The sequence below is a fragment of the Vipera berus genome (assembly GCF_964194415.1).
Source record: "Vipera berus genome assembly, chromosome: 3".
NCBI classification, from domain to species: Eukaryota; Metazoa; Chordata; class Lepidosauria; order Squamata; family Viperidae; genus Vipera; species Vipera berus.
Window position 1 is genome coordinate 46,885,759 of NC_138204.1, and position 18,227 is coordinate 46,903,985.

Here is an 18,227-nt window from a genome sequence, read left to right on the forward strand (position 1 = left end):
TATGAATATATGCACACACCTCAGCCTTGTAATAACAGGTTTGCTGTAATATATAAAAACCAGAATGCTGTAATGTGTTTTACTGTCATACTCTTATTGTCCTCCCAAGCTGTTCAATGAAGAGTACAAGTTCTCTAATGTCTCTAACAGAGCCATTAGCAGTTTTATTCTCAACCTTTTGAATTCTAAATGAATTCATACCAAGCAGTTCGCTTTCAATAGATCTGCATGTTTCTAAGACAGAAGAAGTGGGCTCAGGTCTCGTAAACCCTAATATTATATTATGCTTATTTTTCAGGAAGTTCTACTATACTCAGTAGAATAATTCATAACAAATATTTGGGATGAGTCGACAATCCTAACGCAACAGAAAACTGCTGCTGAAATAACCAAAGTACTTTCAAGGCTTTGGAATCATGATATAAATATAAGAAACAGAAACTAAAACTAATAAAAGTTAACCCTAGACCAGACATGTCAAACACAAGGCCCGGGGGCCAGATCCGGCCCGTGAAGTGGTTTCATGCGGCCCGCGAAGCCATCCTGGAAACAGTGAGGGAACGGCCCCCACTGCCTTGGCCCTGGCCCAGAGACCCTCCATCTGCCAGAGACCCTCAGATCTGTCTCACTCCTGCCCAGGCCCCCATAGGCACCCTTGATGCGAACGATGTAGAGCTGGCCATGCCCACCCGTAAGCCATATGCACTCTAGCCATGCCCACGCAGTAGGCCACGCCCACCCAGGCCATATCCACCAGGCCCCCTGAGGGCAACTGCAATGCTGATGCGGCCCTCAATGATATTGAGTTTGACACCCCTGCCCTAGACATTTCAGCTCCAGTGGACTTGCTCTGTCTGCAGCTTACTCAAGTAGATCATTATTTACATTATGTTTCTAACATACACACAAACACACATATTTTCAATTCCATGCATAGCTGTAAGGTGAGATTTGTAACAAAATGTTGTCATACATATACAAACAACAAGAATGTTTGCCACTGTATAACAGTTTATCTTCATGCTTTCACACTAGACATAGAAGCTCTCAAAATATACTTCTGCAAAACCTTGTCGCAGTGACCCACCAAAGATTGTAATTAGCAAGAAGGGAACAGCTAATTAAACAGCCAAGATTTCTGCTAGGATGATTTGTATTGCATCTGTAAGTGAGCTATACACATCTGGTCACAGACAGAATATCTCAGGCAAATACAATCTTAGCAAGGGATAGTTTGAAATAAATGTTCAATTTACTGTAGTGTCACTTGCACAAGAATCCAAAGAATTCCTATCAGCCTGCTCAAAAATTTCCACACAGAATTTTTTTTAAAGAACAGCCCTCTCCCCAATCCCATCTTCCATTCTATCTATGAAAGTTCCCTTGGTAGATTCCCTTGGTAGAGTCCAAGAAAGATTTACCACGTGGCATCAATAGATATCCCACAAGAAGTCCAAATTCTATTGTGAAAACACTGAAGTCACATATGAATAACAGAACTGGAAAAAAGGAATCAAAATCTTGGAGGAGGTCGAGGCAGAAACTGAATCCCTGTTCTTTCTTCTACAAACCGGTTCTTTTTATTTGCACTTCCTCTACTAACCCATCAGCTCTTTTGGAGGCAACTGATTATAACAATCCAAAGTCTCCCTGATTGGATTCAACCAGTTAAATGTAGCTGAGAATCCACGTACCTAATTTCTAATCCCTGAATCACTGGCTATTCTCACACAACATGCTTAACTTGGTTAATGAATTAACTTATTTTGTTGATACATAACTACCTTAAACCATACACTACTGAACTCATGGAACACAATAAACCACAAAATCAACTTAGTGCAATATGCTATGCATATGCAATTGCGAGAGCTTTAATAACCAGCATAAACATGCAATGTGAATATAGGCATATGTAGTATTTTATTTTCTTCTAATTTATTTTTAACATTGACATCCTTTACTTATGCTAACAAAAACTTGTAAAAATTATTTATGGCAAAACTTGTAAAAGACAATGCAATGCTAGGGTACGTTCTGACAGGTATCTGAGAAAACTTTGAAGCAGGTAGATAAAATGAAGCTAAGAGAAACAAAACCTACTTCTGTAGAGGCAATATATTAACACAGGGTTTCTCAACCTTGGCAAATTTAAGATGTGTGACCTTGAACTCCAAGAATTCCCTTGCTGGATGTGGAATTCTGGGAGTTGAAGTCCACTCCTCTTAAAGTTGCCAAGGTTTGGAAGCACTGCATATACGTAACCTATGATATCTTCCAAATACATTGAACTTCAGTCCCCATTCTCTCCATAGAGAGAACTAGAGATGGTACAAATCGTAATCCAATGCCTATCTAAAGGGAATTTTGTTAGAAAAACGTGTGTTGAACAGTTGCAGCAAAACTCATTCAGGATTTCCTAGTGTAGGAGCTGGGAGATGGTTGGATGTTGTTGAACTACCTATCTCAACATTTCTTTTCATGATGTTGACTGGGACTGCTGGGAATTATAGTTCAATTACTTTGGATGGCCATAGATTTCCCATCCCTGACCTAGCCTATGTTAAGCCACAGTTGACCCACATAATTTCTGGAATTTGCCTTACATTAATTAACTAATGAGATTGCAAAATAAAATACAATGACATTTCTGCTTTTTTCATAACATAGAAGCGCTAAAATACTAAATAGCAAATTTTTCAACCATAGCCCCCCCCCACTCAAAAAAAATCTATTTTTGACTGTCATTTCCCACAATGAAGCTGTCAAGGCAGTTAAAATCATCACACATATTCAACATAATTCAATAGAGTCAAGTTGCTTATGCTGATTGTTTAAAAATTCATGTAGGATTTTTTTTTCCAATGGAACTATAAGCATGGGAGAGTAAACAGCAAGTAATGTAAATACCAAATAATCTCTGTGTACCATTACATTTAAGGTAGAACACTTTATTGACAGTTGTTTGTGGCACTGTATGTGTGTATGTGTAACTTATGCTCCCCCTTTATATCACAGGGCTCATTTTCACAATATAGGCGTCTCCAAAGAAGCACTGATGATGTTACCTAGTTTGATAATAAAACGTCTGCAAGAAAGCCAGTAAGGATCACGCGGTAGAAAGCTCATCAAAGAAGTAGTGGTTGTACAGAATGATTATAACATAAAAGTTTAGTTCCTCAGGTGAACTGCTCTAATGGCTTATGCTGATATTTATTTATTTCATTTATGTATTGTACACTTCAAACGTGGCAAGCCATCCCACAGCCCATATCCGCAGCAGGCATTTTGAGGAATACAGCAGATTACAGTTGCCATCAGGAGCAACTGTGTTAATGCTTCCATTGTATTTGAATGACAGCCCAGATAATGATGATGATAACTTTACTGTCACTTTGAATGTACACCAATCGGCATACATCAAAATGAAATTTCGTTGCATACAGCTCTCAAAGGGTCACCACCTCCGATATATACTCCTTGTTTGGGGCCCGCTCAAATTTCACATTTTCCATTTTAGTCTCTAGGGAGTGAACGATGGCAAACACGACAGATGGAAATGGGGCTCCATGTAGATTAGCCCTCAAGTTAGCTTGCATTCTGACAACCTCGCCTTCTTTCCTTTTTTATTTATTTTTTTTATTTATTTTTATTTTAATTCCATTTATATCCCGCCCTTCTCCGAAGACTCAGGGCGGCTTACAAGCTTAGCAGTAGCCTTCATTCTATGTATGTGCCTGCTTATTAGGGCTTTCATACACCCCCCAAGCGGCATTATTACAAAGTCAGCTTAATTGCCCCCAACAATCTGGGTCCTCATTTTACCTACCTCGGAAGGATGGAAGGCTGAGTCAACCTTGAGCCTGGTGGGATGCGAACCTGCACTAATTGCAGGCAGCTGGTGTTACTTAAGGAGGCATTAGCCCACTGCTCCACCAAGGCTCTTTTTCTGATCCTGACTCTTCCATCCTTTCCTTAAAGAGCCCTTGCTTCTTTTCGCCCCTGGAGCACGCTGCTGCCGCCGCCACCAACTCCTCCAAAAGCCTCTCTCTCTTCCTCTGGGCCTGCCGACAGCCTCATCCAGTTCCTTCGCCCCATAAGCTCCAGGTCCTCTCCTCTGCCTCCTCTGGAAACAGCCCTGATTTGAAGTAGAATCCATCACTGGGCCAGCAGTCAGATCTTGCTGCTGGTAGAACAAATTCAAACAGCGCCAACGACTTTTAACGGTCTCACCAACAGTTTCAAAACAACTAGAAACTCGCCAGGCCAGCAAAGATTGTCGGTCGTATGTCGTATGTTACCTTAATGCTCACTGACTTTCTCAAGAGGACAATAATATGTGACTCTGCACCTAAAATATGCTTCTTATAAACAGAACACCCTGTTTAGAAGTATGGAGACCTATGAGAGAGAACACCAATGTGCTAGGAGCAGAATTATTTTCAAAAGTGATTACAAAGGAGCTAATCTGATGGGCAGTGGCCAATGATGACACCAGAACCCAGCCAGAATTTACAAACAATCTTTTAAAAACTATAAAACAATATAAAACATAAACACAAAAGGAGAAACCGGTACTCTGGAAAAACAACCAGTCATCATTCAGTACATAACAGCAACACATAATCTCATTCCTTAGCAAATAACAATGCTTTGACTGGAAGACTGAGTTACTATTAACACAGCTTTCTTTACATGTTGCTTTTCATTGTGGGGAGAACCCTCCTCCCCTCACAGTCTGTATGTGAGGTTCTTTCCAATAACTATCTGACTCTCTGCCTACCCAAATCTTCATTTTGACTGAAGAAGTTACTTGGATGAGTAACAAAACATCTCAGTTTTAATAAACTTTGGTCCAGTTGCCATGATTTAACCTTTTATGATACTTTTGGCCTGGATGACAACAACAACAATAATAATAGTTGGAAGGGACCTTGGAGGTCTTCTAGTCCAACCCTCTGCTTGGGCAGGAAACCTTATACCATTTCGGACAAATGGCTGTCCAGTCTCTCCTTAAAAACTTCCAGTGTTGGAGCATTCACAACTTCTGGAGGCAGATTGTTCCGCTGATTACTTATTCTGTCAGGAAACTTCTCCTTAGTTCTAGATTGCTTCTCTCCTTCATTCATTTCCATCCATTGCTTCTTGTCCTGCCTTCAGGTGCATTGGAGAATAGCTTGACTCCCTCTTCTTTCTGGCAGCCCCTGAGGTATTGGAACACTGCTGTCATGTCACCCCCTCGTCTTTCTCTTCATTAAACAAGACATACCCAATTTCAACAACTGTTCTTTATATGTTTTAGCCTCCAGTCCCCTGATCATCTTTGTTACTCTTCTCTGCACTCTTTCTAGAGTCTCCACATCTTTTTTACATCATGGTGACCAAAACTGGATGCAGTATTCCAAGTATGGCTTTACCAAGGCATTGTATTAATACTTCACGTAATCTTGATTCTATTCCTCTGTTAATGTAGCCTAGCACTGTGTTGGCTTTTTTGACAGCTGCAGCACACTGCTGGCTCATATTTAAGTGATTGTCCACTAGGACTCCAAGATCCCTCTCACAGTTACTACTATTGAGCAAGGTACCACCTATACTATACCTGTACATTTGGTTTTCTTGCCTAAATGTAGAACCTTACTTTTTTCACCACTGAATTTCATTTTGTTAGATAGCGCCCAATGTTCAAGTCTGTCAAGATCCTCCTGTATCTTAAGCCTATCTTTTGGAGTTTTGGCTATTCCTGCCAGCTTGGTGTCATCTGCAAATTTGATGAGTTCCCCATCTATCCCTTCGTCCAAATCATTGATGAAGATGAGTGAATCTTCATCTACATGCTACATTAACAAAGCTGATTTCCAGGTATGGCTCAGGTATATGGGAGACTCATGATAGGGAGCCCTGATGGGTTTCTTAAGTAGTGCGGCCAAACAGTAGCTCTCTTCAATTAAGTCAGAAGTGATGTTACATTCCCATAATGATGTCACATCAAAGGCAATTAAATTAACTTCTTAGAAAAACTGGGCCACATTTCGACATAAAGGCAGGTTTCAGCAGCCAACCTTTCCAAGATCTTGGGGGGGCGGCTGCTGCCCATAAAAATCAGGTGTCCAGACTGACTCCACAACAGTGCCTCAGGAAGAGATTTTACAGTAGATCAGACATGTCAAACTCGCGACATCACGTAACGTCGCGCAACGTATCGGGATGGTTTCGCAATTGCTGGCAATGGGGTGGGCAAAGCTTCTGTGTGATGCGTCCGGCAGTTTGACACCCCTGCAGTAGATGCCACAACTAGATTCTCTTCTGCTCACTAAGGACAGAATGAAATGTCACAAATAACAATAAGTGGGTAATAGTTAACTCCCAGAATGATGGTATCACATTACATGCTGAATATTTCTAGATGCCATAGAGTGAAAGGAGGAGAATGTGGGAGACAGCTGTCTTTGTTGACAAACATGTGTCATTTGTGCAGAGTATTTTTCTTTCTAGAAGCAGGAATTCTCTATACATGTTTACTTCAAGAGAACAGTTAGGAGGACCTTGTATTTTCAATACTCAAATTAAATGAAAAACTTTACAAAATAACAGCAAACAAATCTGAACCTTATTTTCTCCACATGCCTAAACTGTACTTCATTTTTTAAAAACCATATGCCTGAAACCTGCAAAAGCCTGTGTTTATTGCCAATTAAATAATTTTCTCTGTCCTAAGTGAAGCAAAATTTGTTAGAAGTGTGTTATTTGACAGATGTGCAGACCTGACAAGCAACAAAAGTGTTAACAGCAAAAATTATATTCTAATAAATAAAACTATAACAATTCTTGCAGAAAGCAAAGACTACATTCAAAAGTTATCATGGAATCTTAGGTTAGGTTTGGGATTTAGGAACCAACATATACACCAGGTAACTTTTTGTCTCACCTCCAGATTAACCATGTTAATCTGTTAACATGTTAACCATCTGTGGTGCACAAATATTAATGCAGGTAACTGAATCCAGAGCCTTAACACCACCCATTTTAATTTTTCTGCAGTGACATTACACAGGTTGCAGAAAATATTATTTTAGTAACAAAACAATAAAAGCAAAGAGATCCTAGCCTGAGACATTGGAACCATTAAACTAAGGCAAAATTTGAGGTAAATTCAAACATGACGTAGCAGAAGATCTGAATTTGCTATGCAGTGTACTCTAAGAATTGGCAGATAAAGCTGCCCAAGATGAACTACCAGGTGCTACCTAGTAGTTCATTCAACTACATTGTGCAATCCTGAAAATGAGGTAACTCAGCAACTTAGTAAAGGATATTGTACAATATTAAAACGCCATGTTTAGAACATTAATATTCTGAGATGCATACTTGAAGTATCAGGATTAGGATCAAAAAGGTCTATCCTATAGGCTTAAAAGGATACTATGGATTTCTCCTTCCAGGAGTAATCAATTATTCTTGTTATATTTATGTTCTAGTTTGTGTCCAGGAATTCAAGTTGTATGTAGCATTCCTTATTCCAAATATTCTTCACAAGAACCCTGGGAAGTATGTTGAACTGAGAGAGAACAACTGTTCCGGAGTTACCTAGAAAATGTTCATGGTTGAGGAAAGACCTGAACCTAGATCTTCTGGTCCTAATGCAACATTTTAACCACGATATCACATTGCTTCAGGCCATTCCAGAGGGTTCCCCCAAACAATGAACAGCTTTTCCAGGGTTTTATACCAAGAAGCTTTGACATGTATATAATTCCTATGTATCTCAGCTTATATCTCTATATTCCACAAATGCAGTGTGTTGAAAACGCCCTTTAAAGTTTACTATACCATGTAACAGCTTTGTGTCTTAGATCAGGGGTCCCTAATCCCAGTCTGTGGATCGGCACTGGTCCACAGCGTGCCAGAAACCGGTCCACACAAACAAGCAAAGCCCCATCCATGGGATGCAGGAAGCACACGAAACCACGACCCCTCCAGTCCATGGAAAAACCTCTCTCCACACAATCGGTCCCTGGTGCCCAAAAGGTTGCACACCTCTGTTTTAGATGTCTCTGTGTATTCTTTCTTTGAAGCTTAATTCTTTCAGCTATTATTTGTACATCATCTTGATCATCCAATTCTACAAACTGCTACCTGGGTACACTAACAAAATGAACCAAAGTCCAACATATGGCCAGCTGTCCAGGAGATTGGAGTTAACCTCAGCGGGGCAATAGCTATCCTGTCCATCACAGTTTAGCTCTTGTACAGAACACAGGTTAGGACACTTGAATGCCCCTCCATCTTACAGGTTTTATTCACTCACATGAGTCATGGTATCCCTTAGGTCTAATAAACAAAAGCACAGCTCATCTACCCAGAATAAACTGGGATTTAGTTGCATTGCATTCCATTGTTTATTCTGCTATACCTAACTAATTTTATAGGATCAGACTTTCAAGACTTTAGATTATAGAACAAGCCCTGAAAATAATATCTTTTAGGCAAAATAGGAAAGAGAATTGGGACATACAGTAGATGACTATCAACATTTCAGTAACTTCAGCCAAAATACTCTAGCTGCATCAGTGCTTGGGGATAAATGTTACTCTCTTATTGTAAAACTGATTCTAAATGCTATCTATCTGACACTACCCAAAGTAGAACAGAAAGACAAAACAGGATTACTTTGGATTTTATCATACAACAGTGAAATGTTTATGGTTTTGTGTACTACAACTCCCTTAGAAATACACATCTTGCAACAATCAAGTATGTCAGGTATAACATTTCTTGCACTCCTATTCCATAAATTCAAATTAAAGATAGAAATTACACTAAAATTGTGATAAAATAATACTGCAACTAAAGTGCAGTAAAGGGCAAGATCCAAAACAGACTGAGCAGTCTTCAAAATGTAAGAGCTGAAACTTTGTCTGATTTAGAAAGGGCCCAATAATCATACACATGCCACAAATAAACATCAAGGTGCTTGGTGCAACCCTGTATAGAATGACACCTCTTTCAATAAAGCAAGGTTTGTTTTTTTCCTTTAAAAAATCCAAGCTTAGGTTCAAGTTGTATCTGTTCTCCTTTGTAAACTGAGAAATAACCTCTTGGCAGGCTGCTTATTTTATAACGTGCTTGGTGACCTCTGTTGGTGCCTACAACTGCAAGAGCATCATCCTGCCTCTCCCCATTGACTATGAAATCATTGTATTACAGAACACCCCCCCAGACTGGCTGGCGAGACAGTGCCCCTAGTCAGTTATAAATATGCTGTTTTGTTTTGGTCAGAAGATGGGGAGGAGGTGGACAGGAAATGGGAAGAAAAGAAAGTAGCTCTGAAGCTCCTTTAAAAGTCTCTCTCCCTCTCTACGTTTAAGTTAACTCTACCTAAAGGAAGGTCTGGCAAGAAGCAGTCCGATATAGTTCCTTGTTCCCGGATAGACAGTCACGCAAATTAAAAAAAAAATCAAAAAAAATCATGGGGAACGATGCAGAAAACTGAACAATGTGTATTTATTTGAGTGAGGGAGTAAGACACAATTACGACCCTTCACCTTCTGGGAGATATTTGGAGCAGACGGAACCCTCTGCAAATACCTATTTTGAACTGGAGCTCCACTTTTGAATTCACAAAAACACTTTTCTCAAGAGCCTCTTCACTGCCGTCCCGATGAAATTAGGAGAATATTGCAAAATACGGCGGAGTGGCTGGGCAATATACAGAAGAGGTTAGCCAACCGACTCCTTTTGATTCTCATGGGGCATTTTTATAGACGGGGATCTGTAGACTGCAAGAAGGAGATCAATGATTCCCTTCACTAGCGTGTTGTTAATTTACAGTACAAATGCGGGTGCGTGCGCGCGCGCGCGCACACACACACACACACACACAGAAACACATCCATAAACAGAGTAAATAGCCAGCGAACGGAGGCATCTCTCTATGGAGTTTGCAAACCGAGAAAGAAGGAACTGTTAAACCAAATACCCTCCCCAGAGTCCATTTCCAGTTGAAGAGCTTTTCTCCAGCAGCGGAGTTCACGTGTCTTAAGGAAGGAAGGAAAATAAAAATCGAAATCCGTGCGATAAAGCAAGCCGGGGCGGGCGCGCGCGCGCGCGCTCGGGTCTGCTGAGCTCTCTTGCTAAACAAAAACATCCCACAAACTACAAGTTACTCCGAGGCACCTCAGGTCGCTGGGGCATTTCACGGGGCGTCCATTAAGCATGCCAGTGGCCTCAGCTTGAGCCCGGAAGACAGGTCATTTCATCCAGAGTTAAGACTAGTGAACAGCGGGAAGGAGCCACGAGAAACCCAAAGGAGACGCTCCGCTACGGTTTGGCTTAAGGTTTGGAAAAGACCCGGCCGGCGGCACTTACTAAATTGCTTCGCGGGACTCAGCGCGACTTCCTCCGGCAGCGAGCTGCTTCTTCTGTCGAGCTCGGGCTGTTGTCTTCCAATCCGCCCCGCCCAAGGGGCAGGCCAGACCCGGTTTTCCCTCCCTCCATCTTTTTCTCTGTATACAAGAGGCGGACGCTTAGTCGGTGCGATCGCACGCGGTTGGCGTTGCAGGCTTCCAGAGGAGGGGAGGGGAAAACGAGACGGACACTCCTCCGGCCGACCGTCCATGCCGTTTCCAGGGAACGTGCTTCTCCCTCCCGCTGGCCCGATTCCGTTGCTCGTTTGCCTCAAAGGGGTCCCGATTCCAGATTTGGCTGTGGACCTGTTTCCTTCTGGACTTTCCTCTTCTGAGCTTTGAGAGAGTGGTTGAATTCGCACATTGCGCCAATGCGTAGCTAATCGTGGTTTCTTGATTAAGCTATAGTGGCTGGATTCACACGTCCGCACTTAGCCAGGGACACGAGAGGCGAAGCTGAAGCCAGATGTCTTAAATACCTGCAATTCTGAAGGAGTCTTCCTCTAGAATTTTTTTTGCGTTTATTCGAGTCCAAGTTAAAGCAGCTTTGTGAATGGAGCCCTGCCCAATGTAGGAAGAAATGCAAGCTTTTGAATATTACAGCAGTCTTAGGCAATTCAAACACACAAACAGTTTTAGTTAGTTGTTTTCTATAGCCCCCCGATTTCAGTCAAATGACTCTGAGCAACAATCAATCAAAGCAATTAAATACAAAAATAAATATGTATGGCAGCCAATTCTGCCTAGTACAGGTCCCTCTTCCTGAAATTAACTCCTATAATTCAGTATGACATCTATTTGTCAATAATCAAACTTTTGCTAGAGCCTTACCAACTTTGGTAAAATTTGGAGGACATCCACAGTAAGTTATCCATCTTCTCTTGGGGAAAGGAAACTGGCATGAAACGGGGACTCTGCATTTAAAAGTCATTACTGTTGAAGCTGCTGCTATTAATATCTAATCTCATGGTTAAAAATGGGAAAGTGTTTACAGTATTAAAAGGAAAATAGTGTCAATGCTCTTTGGTGCTGTTATCATGAAGTTTGGTTGCCAGTTTGGGATTCCAAAGAGTATAGTTGTATAATGATTTTGCAACAATATACTGAGGGTTAAAGTGAATCCTCAGCTGTTTTATGGTTCTGCCATCTAAACAGCAGTTTTCAACTTGTCACTAGAATTTCAAATTAGTATATAAATCTTTCTACCATATTCTGAGTAACTCGTTGTAAGCTGACTTTTCAAAATAAGGATCTAATCTATGGCTTTATTTTCTGTATAAAAATAGACTTTAAAACAGGTATCAAACTGCCGGCCCCCGGGACGGATGTGTCATGGTGAAACTGTGCCCACCCCATTGCCGGCAATGGAAAAAAAGTCGTGATACATCGTGACACGTTACGTGACGTTGCAAGTTTGACACCCCTGCTTTAAAAGGTATAGATCTTGACTTTTTAAAAAAATTGTGAATATGACTCTTTAGAATGACTGAACCTACAGCATACATCAAGAATAAGGATGCAGCAGGGAAGGAGTTTCTATTAGAATTTATTGTCAAAATCATAATTTCCTGATTTGCCCTTAACTATAATTTTCAGATATATTTTGAATGAAAAGTCATTGATTCGCATATAAATGTAATAAATAAATACAAATCATTTATTGAAGAACTTATTTGCAGCAAGGAATGTAAAAAGTGTTCTGCTCCATCATGACCGGTATTCCCACTACTTGGGAATTAGATGCCAAAGTTAACATAATGTTAATTCTTTACTTCTATTTCAAAGTCTTGTAAATAGTATCAGGACCTCTGTCTACAACTAAAGCCAATTGCATAAGTACAAGTTTTAATATAAAGAATGTATCTTTTGAGAAAGTTGTTATAAATATAACAAAAGTATATGGCCAACAACTCACTTAAATGAGCAGCTTTTTATTCTGTAAGTTTTCATTTATGGGCACTTTTCTGGATAGTTTCTTCTCAACCAATTATGATATCTAAATCTTTAAAAACACTCTTATTCCCAATGTCTGTGAGTGAGGAGGGATTTGAATTTCCAGGTAGCTTTCTATCACAGCTGTTGCCATTGGAAAACTAACAACAATTTTAAGGTGATAGGACATGATGCTATCAGCAAGCATGCAATATCAGTAAGCGTGCAATCCAGGAGATTTCACTTAAGATGGTTGAGCTTGTCTTGAGAATTTTCTAAGAAAGCTCATAAATATAGAAGCAATTTCAGATCTGTTTGGAGGGCTTTCTTATTCTTGTATTTCTGTGTGAATGCTGAAACACTCAGCCAGAAACCTCCTAGAGACTAGCAGTGTTTCTCATCATAGGAAAACAATCAGAAGGAGTATACAGCTGTCCGTTCGCTGCGATAAACCAACATCATGGGTAAAGCATGGTTGCATCTATATATGCAGACTGTTTGTGTATCTGTGGATTACGGGATGACCATAATTTCCTTATTTTTCTCTCACAGCAAGAATCATTAAGAATCACTATATTTTCACTAACAATGCCAATAAATCACAATTATTTTTCTCTTATGCATCAATAATTCCATTCACTGCAAGAAACAGAGAATCCTTTTCAGCAAAGGAATGTGGTACAGGGAAGGGTGAGAAAGTGGTGTGTATTTTTTTTTCCTTTGGATGAAATTGGATGAAGGAATCTTAGGTGTACACTGATAGATGTGGCCACAAAAGACCAACTTCAGTAGTGGATAGGGCTCTCATGTCCCTCGCCCTCCTTTTTAAGAGGAGACCACAAAAAACATTTTTTTTCTGTTTATGAATCATAGTGAATTTTCATGGAATGGGAAGTCTGGTCATAGAAATATAGACAATTCTTTGGATTTCTTTTAAATCCAATAGCTTCTTTTAAAACTAAGCTAACATACCAATTTGTGGAAACTTGGATGGACAGCCACCAGGAAACCCAGGGCTGTGGGCTAGGTTAGGAATAAAAAAAAACAAGAAGTAAACAATCCTGAAAGAAGGCAAAGACAACCTACTTTTGTACTGTTTTTGAGAGAATGAAATGAAACGGGTCCACAAATTCACAAGGAGAAGTTTACTTTAAAGGAGATTTCATTATTTTAGGGTATGTCAGTAGAACCAGTGTGGTGTAAGTGAAACACGATTGAACTTTCTATTTACCAGGTCACCAGAAGTTTTTATTGACCAGTTCAGATTTGGCTAATATTTCCAAAAGTGCTGTTGTAGTACAATTTTAAAGTAGAGCAAAATTATGGTTAACTAATGATGGGAACTTATAGAAGCTTTTTAAGGTTTTAGCCCAGTATTAAGGTTTTAGCCCAGTATTGCTATTCTGAGTGGCATTCCTCTGACACACAATCGCTTGCTATTTTACCATTTATTTAGAAATAATTGGGAATTGAACCTGGGAGCTTTGGCATGTAAAGCATGTGCTCCAGTACTGAGACGTAGCATAGAGGTGTTAGGAAGATCCCTTGCTCGGGGTTTTTATTTTGCTTAACTATTAACCAAATATTAAATAGTCACATATTGTGCAAACTCAGATAAACACAGTTATTATTGAAAATTGAAATTACCATTAGTTGTTCAGAATAGAGTAGCAAAAATATATAAGTTAAAGTCATTAGCTTTGGTAAGAATAATTTAAACACATTTTTTTAAATTTGGTTGGAAGGCTTTGACCAAGGGTGCCTAAATCATTTACAAAGCTCATGTGTATAATATACTTGTACCTATTCCAACATCGAAAGAAAGTCCCTTTTTATGTCATTTCTCACTTCTTTCTAACTTTAGGATCAAGTAAAAGAAAAAGGGAAGAAAAGAAAAAAGAGATAAAAGAAATGACAAGGGAGGCATTTGTGCTTAATACTTTCTCCAGGATGTACTTACCCTGGCATTTTGGGCAAGAAGCCACAAAGACAGTGCCCAAATGGCTTTGATCCATGTTATTCTCACCTTTGAGAAGCTGCCCCAGTCAGAATGTCTGTGGTGGAGATTCCCTAAAAAATGCCCACACCAGGGGCTGGAGACATAGCCATGGGAGACAGGCCCCAGGAGGTCAAAGGCGGCCCATGGCTTTGTTGTGAAATCGCCCATCAAAGCCCTTTATCTCACCAAGTTCTTATTCTCCTACTCATTCTTTGGGCATTTTGTAGGAGAACATTGTTAAAATGTTCCTTTTAACAGGCTTTATAAAACTATCCCCACTGATTTCTCCTAAGTAAGTAATAAAAGGAAAGGGGAGAGCAAAGAGCAGAGGAGGGGCACACCCATACAGAAAGGAACAACTGGACAATTAAAAAAAGAAAGGGGGCCCCCAAGGGGAGAACAAAAACAATTAACAATTCCAAAGAAGGAAAGAGAAAAGGCTTTGTTCTGGTCGCTATAGCAACAGCTGGGGCCAGGAGAGAAGGGAGGAGTGAGCATCAGCATTGAACACTTTCACTTTCCTTTCAGTCATTCCAAGCCTTTTCTCCCATCCTCCAACATTGACAATAATGGTAGTGGCTTATATGTCCTGGAGGCAGATAGAGAAGTGCAGCAATAATATCCAGTCTAATAAACGGACACATAAACTCAAGATGCTTTTGACAAATTGGCAAGAAAAGCTAAGGGTTAGGATTGCTTGCACATTTTGAGGAAACTGAACACCAGTCCAGTGATTATCAGCATTTATTTTCAATCCTTTTCTTTTTATTGTGGCTTTGGTGACATTTTCATTCTGCTCCAAAGATCTGTTGCACTGAGAGATAATAACAGGTTTGAAGTGCTTGAATAATTTAATGTGTTAAAGTAATACATACATACATATGTACATACAACATTTCCCAAATCCTGCCTTGTATATAAAGTGACTGCTTTATCATCAGCTAATCAGTCATCAGGTACTTGATGGCAAAAATTTAGGAATAAAAATATGTAGAGTGATAAGGAAATTGAATTCAGGAAGGCATCTTAAAAGCAAACTGATTACTGTAATGGTTGACTTCAGCTATCCTCAAGGAGATTGAATAAATATTATTCAATGAGATAAAATTTGTGCATTATTCCAAATGACTATGTGGCAAGACAGCCTAGAAAATTGTATGTAATTCTTTGGCCTAAAATTGTGTTTTTCAAACATGGTGACATTAAGACAGGGGTCTCCAACCCCAGGTCTGTGGACTGGCACCAAGCCGTGGCATACCAGAAACCGGTCCACGCAAACAAGCAAAGCCCCATCTGTGGGATGCAGGCAGTACATGAAACCAAGTCCCCTCCGATCCACAGAAAAACCTCTCTCCATGGAACTGGTCCCTGGTGCTCAAAAAAGGTTGAGGACTTCTGCATTAAGAAATATGGATTTCAGGATGCTGGCTGGGGAATTATGGGAGTTGAAGTTTGTGCACCTTAAAGATGTCAGATTTGAAAAGCACTGGTCTAGAGTGAGTTGTAAGATTTTGTTAGTTGAGTAGAACAGTAGCCACTGCCGCATCCAGCTTAAATTTAATTTAAATGGAAAAGTACTACATTGAAGAAAGTCTACACAGTTATAATAGAATCAAAATACATTCTGAAAAACTTCAGAAGAATTGTTTTAAATTTTATGTTAATATATCACAATTAGCAATAAACCTCAGTAAACCTTAATTTGTTGATGACCCCAACATTGTTTACAATAGTTTCAAAAAGGGGGATATTCTGAAGAACTCGAAAAATAGGGTAGTAAAATGGTAAATGACTTAATGTGATGAATCTGTATGATCAAGTGTAAAATAAACTTTCAAATGTACCCTGATAAAAACTGGCTTTCATTACCCAGGAAAAACAACTTGAAGTTAGAGTTCAGGTTCTGGAGAACTAAAGTCTTATTGTATATATTAAATAATTGGATGTGAGGGCGATCTGGCTGCGACATCTGTCACCCCATTGATCGCCAGGGTTGATTCGGCTGATCTGGCTGGCTAGGCGGGTGTCCCCTTCCTCTCTCACCACTCCATATTAAATAATTAAATAAATTGAACATATCTAGTAAAGCCTGTGTAGTTTGATGCCTTTCCAGACCTGTGGACTTCTACTTCCAGAATGACTCAATCAGCAGGTCCCTGCGCAGATTTCAAGACTGAAAGCTTTTCTGCACTGCCTATTTGCCCTATACTCAAAACAGTATAGGTGCTCTATATGTCTTGAGATTGCACCCAGGACACCTACCACTATTATTATTATTATTATTATTGTTGTTGTTGTTGTTGTTTTGTTGTTAATAATAATAATAATAATAATAATAATAATAATAATAATAATAATAATAATAATAATAATAATAATAATAATAATAATAATAATTGAGGTGGGTCAAAAACTTTTAGAAATAAAATACAATAAGAAAGGTTTTTTTCACTATTTGTTATCTTTCATGTAAATGCATTTTGATGCTTTAACTTTGAATATTTATATATTTCATTTAAGTTGGAGTGTGTTTATATGTGTATGTGCATATATGCGTACATGTTCCATAACAATGATTCAGCCAAATTGAACAGGGTTCTTGGGCAAGACGCTCCCAGGAGCAGTGCTGAGTTAGTTGCCTAAACTTTGTCCCACTAGTGGAGCAGTGGGCTAATGCCTCCTTAAGTAACACCAGCTGCCTGCAATTAGTGCAGGTTCGCATCCCACCAGGCTCAAGGTTGACTCAGCCTTCCATCCTTCCGAGGTAGGTAAAATGAGGACCCAGATTGTTGGGGGCAATTAAGCTGACTTTGTAATAATGCCGCTTGGGGTGTGTGTGAAAGCCCTAATAAGCAGGCATATACATAGAATGAAGGCTATTGCTAAGCTTGTAAGCCGCCCTGAGTCTTCGGAGAAGGGCGGGATATAAATGGAATTAAAATTAAATAAATAAATAAATAAATAAATAAAATAGTTTCTTCTTTTATGTTTATGCTTAAACTTTTATGCTGTTTTGGTGGCTTGTTGGTCTATCATTTGTTGGTTCTAGAATAGATCCCCCCTCCCCTTTCCCTTTTTTAAAAAACTAAATAAATATTATATGGTGTAATTTCATTGACGTACATTCAATGCTGGGCCAAGCAATGAACATATGTGTCTGAGTGGAGCCACCTTGGGAGACATTTTATTAAGCTCAGCATGTTTTGTTTTTTAAAAAAAGAAGAAAACTTGTGTATTATTGAGAAGAAGAAAGTAAATTTCAGGAGTATTAGAGCCATATAGTTCTTCAGTCAGATTCTAGACTCTTAAAAGCAGTATGCCTTTTTGCATGAACCACAATTATTTTAGAACTCAGCCTTCATATCCTTATTCTAGAATATAATGGTCTTTTTGTTGGATTTCAGTGAGGGCATATTCACTAAGCCAATCACTCTAGTGCATGAAAAGAATTCCAGTTCAGCCAGGGCTAGAGAGGCAGAAGGTTGTGGATAGAGAAAACAATACTATTGCTATCATGGGAGATAAAGACAGATTGCTAGCCAGCTAATCTTTTCTATTCCCCAAGACTGGGAATCTAATTTGCTTGCCCCTGTTATCACTGTAAAACCTGGAAGCATCGCAATCTCATGCATCTCATCTTTATGCTGGACAAATTGCAATGATTTGGCAACTGAGGTGACATTCAGCTGAATCCTGGGAATGATGCACACGATGCATCTTTTATGATTGATTAGAGGGAATTAATGAAGAATAGTCCAGCATTACTTCCTGTGAGAAGGAACCATTTTTTAGCATTGGGCCTGATTTCTTGCCACCCAATGGACGAACCTCTATAGGTAAACCTGGATTTATGACTATAATTGAGTTCAAAATTTTCATTACTAAGCAAG

The 18,227-nt window shown here is 39.5% G+C and overlaps 1 protein-coding gene across 4 annotated transcripts in view; it reads right to left on the minus strand.

The window, feature by feature from the left end:
- Positions 1-10,554, minus strand: part of SOX13 (SRY-box transcription factor 13) — a 64,937-nt gene extending 54,383 nt beyond the window's left edge. For all 4 annotated transcript variants that reach the window (XM_081325421.1, XM_081325423.1, XM_081325422.1 and 1 more), the window contains exon 1: positions 10,369-10,554. The gene's annotated coding sequence lies outside the window, so the exon portion shown is untranslated. The remainder of the gene's footprint in view (positions 1-10,368) is intronic.
- Positions 10,555-18,227: the final 7,673 nt, after the last annotated feature.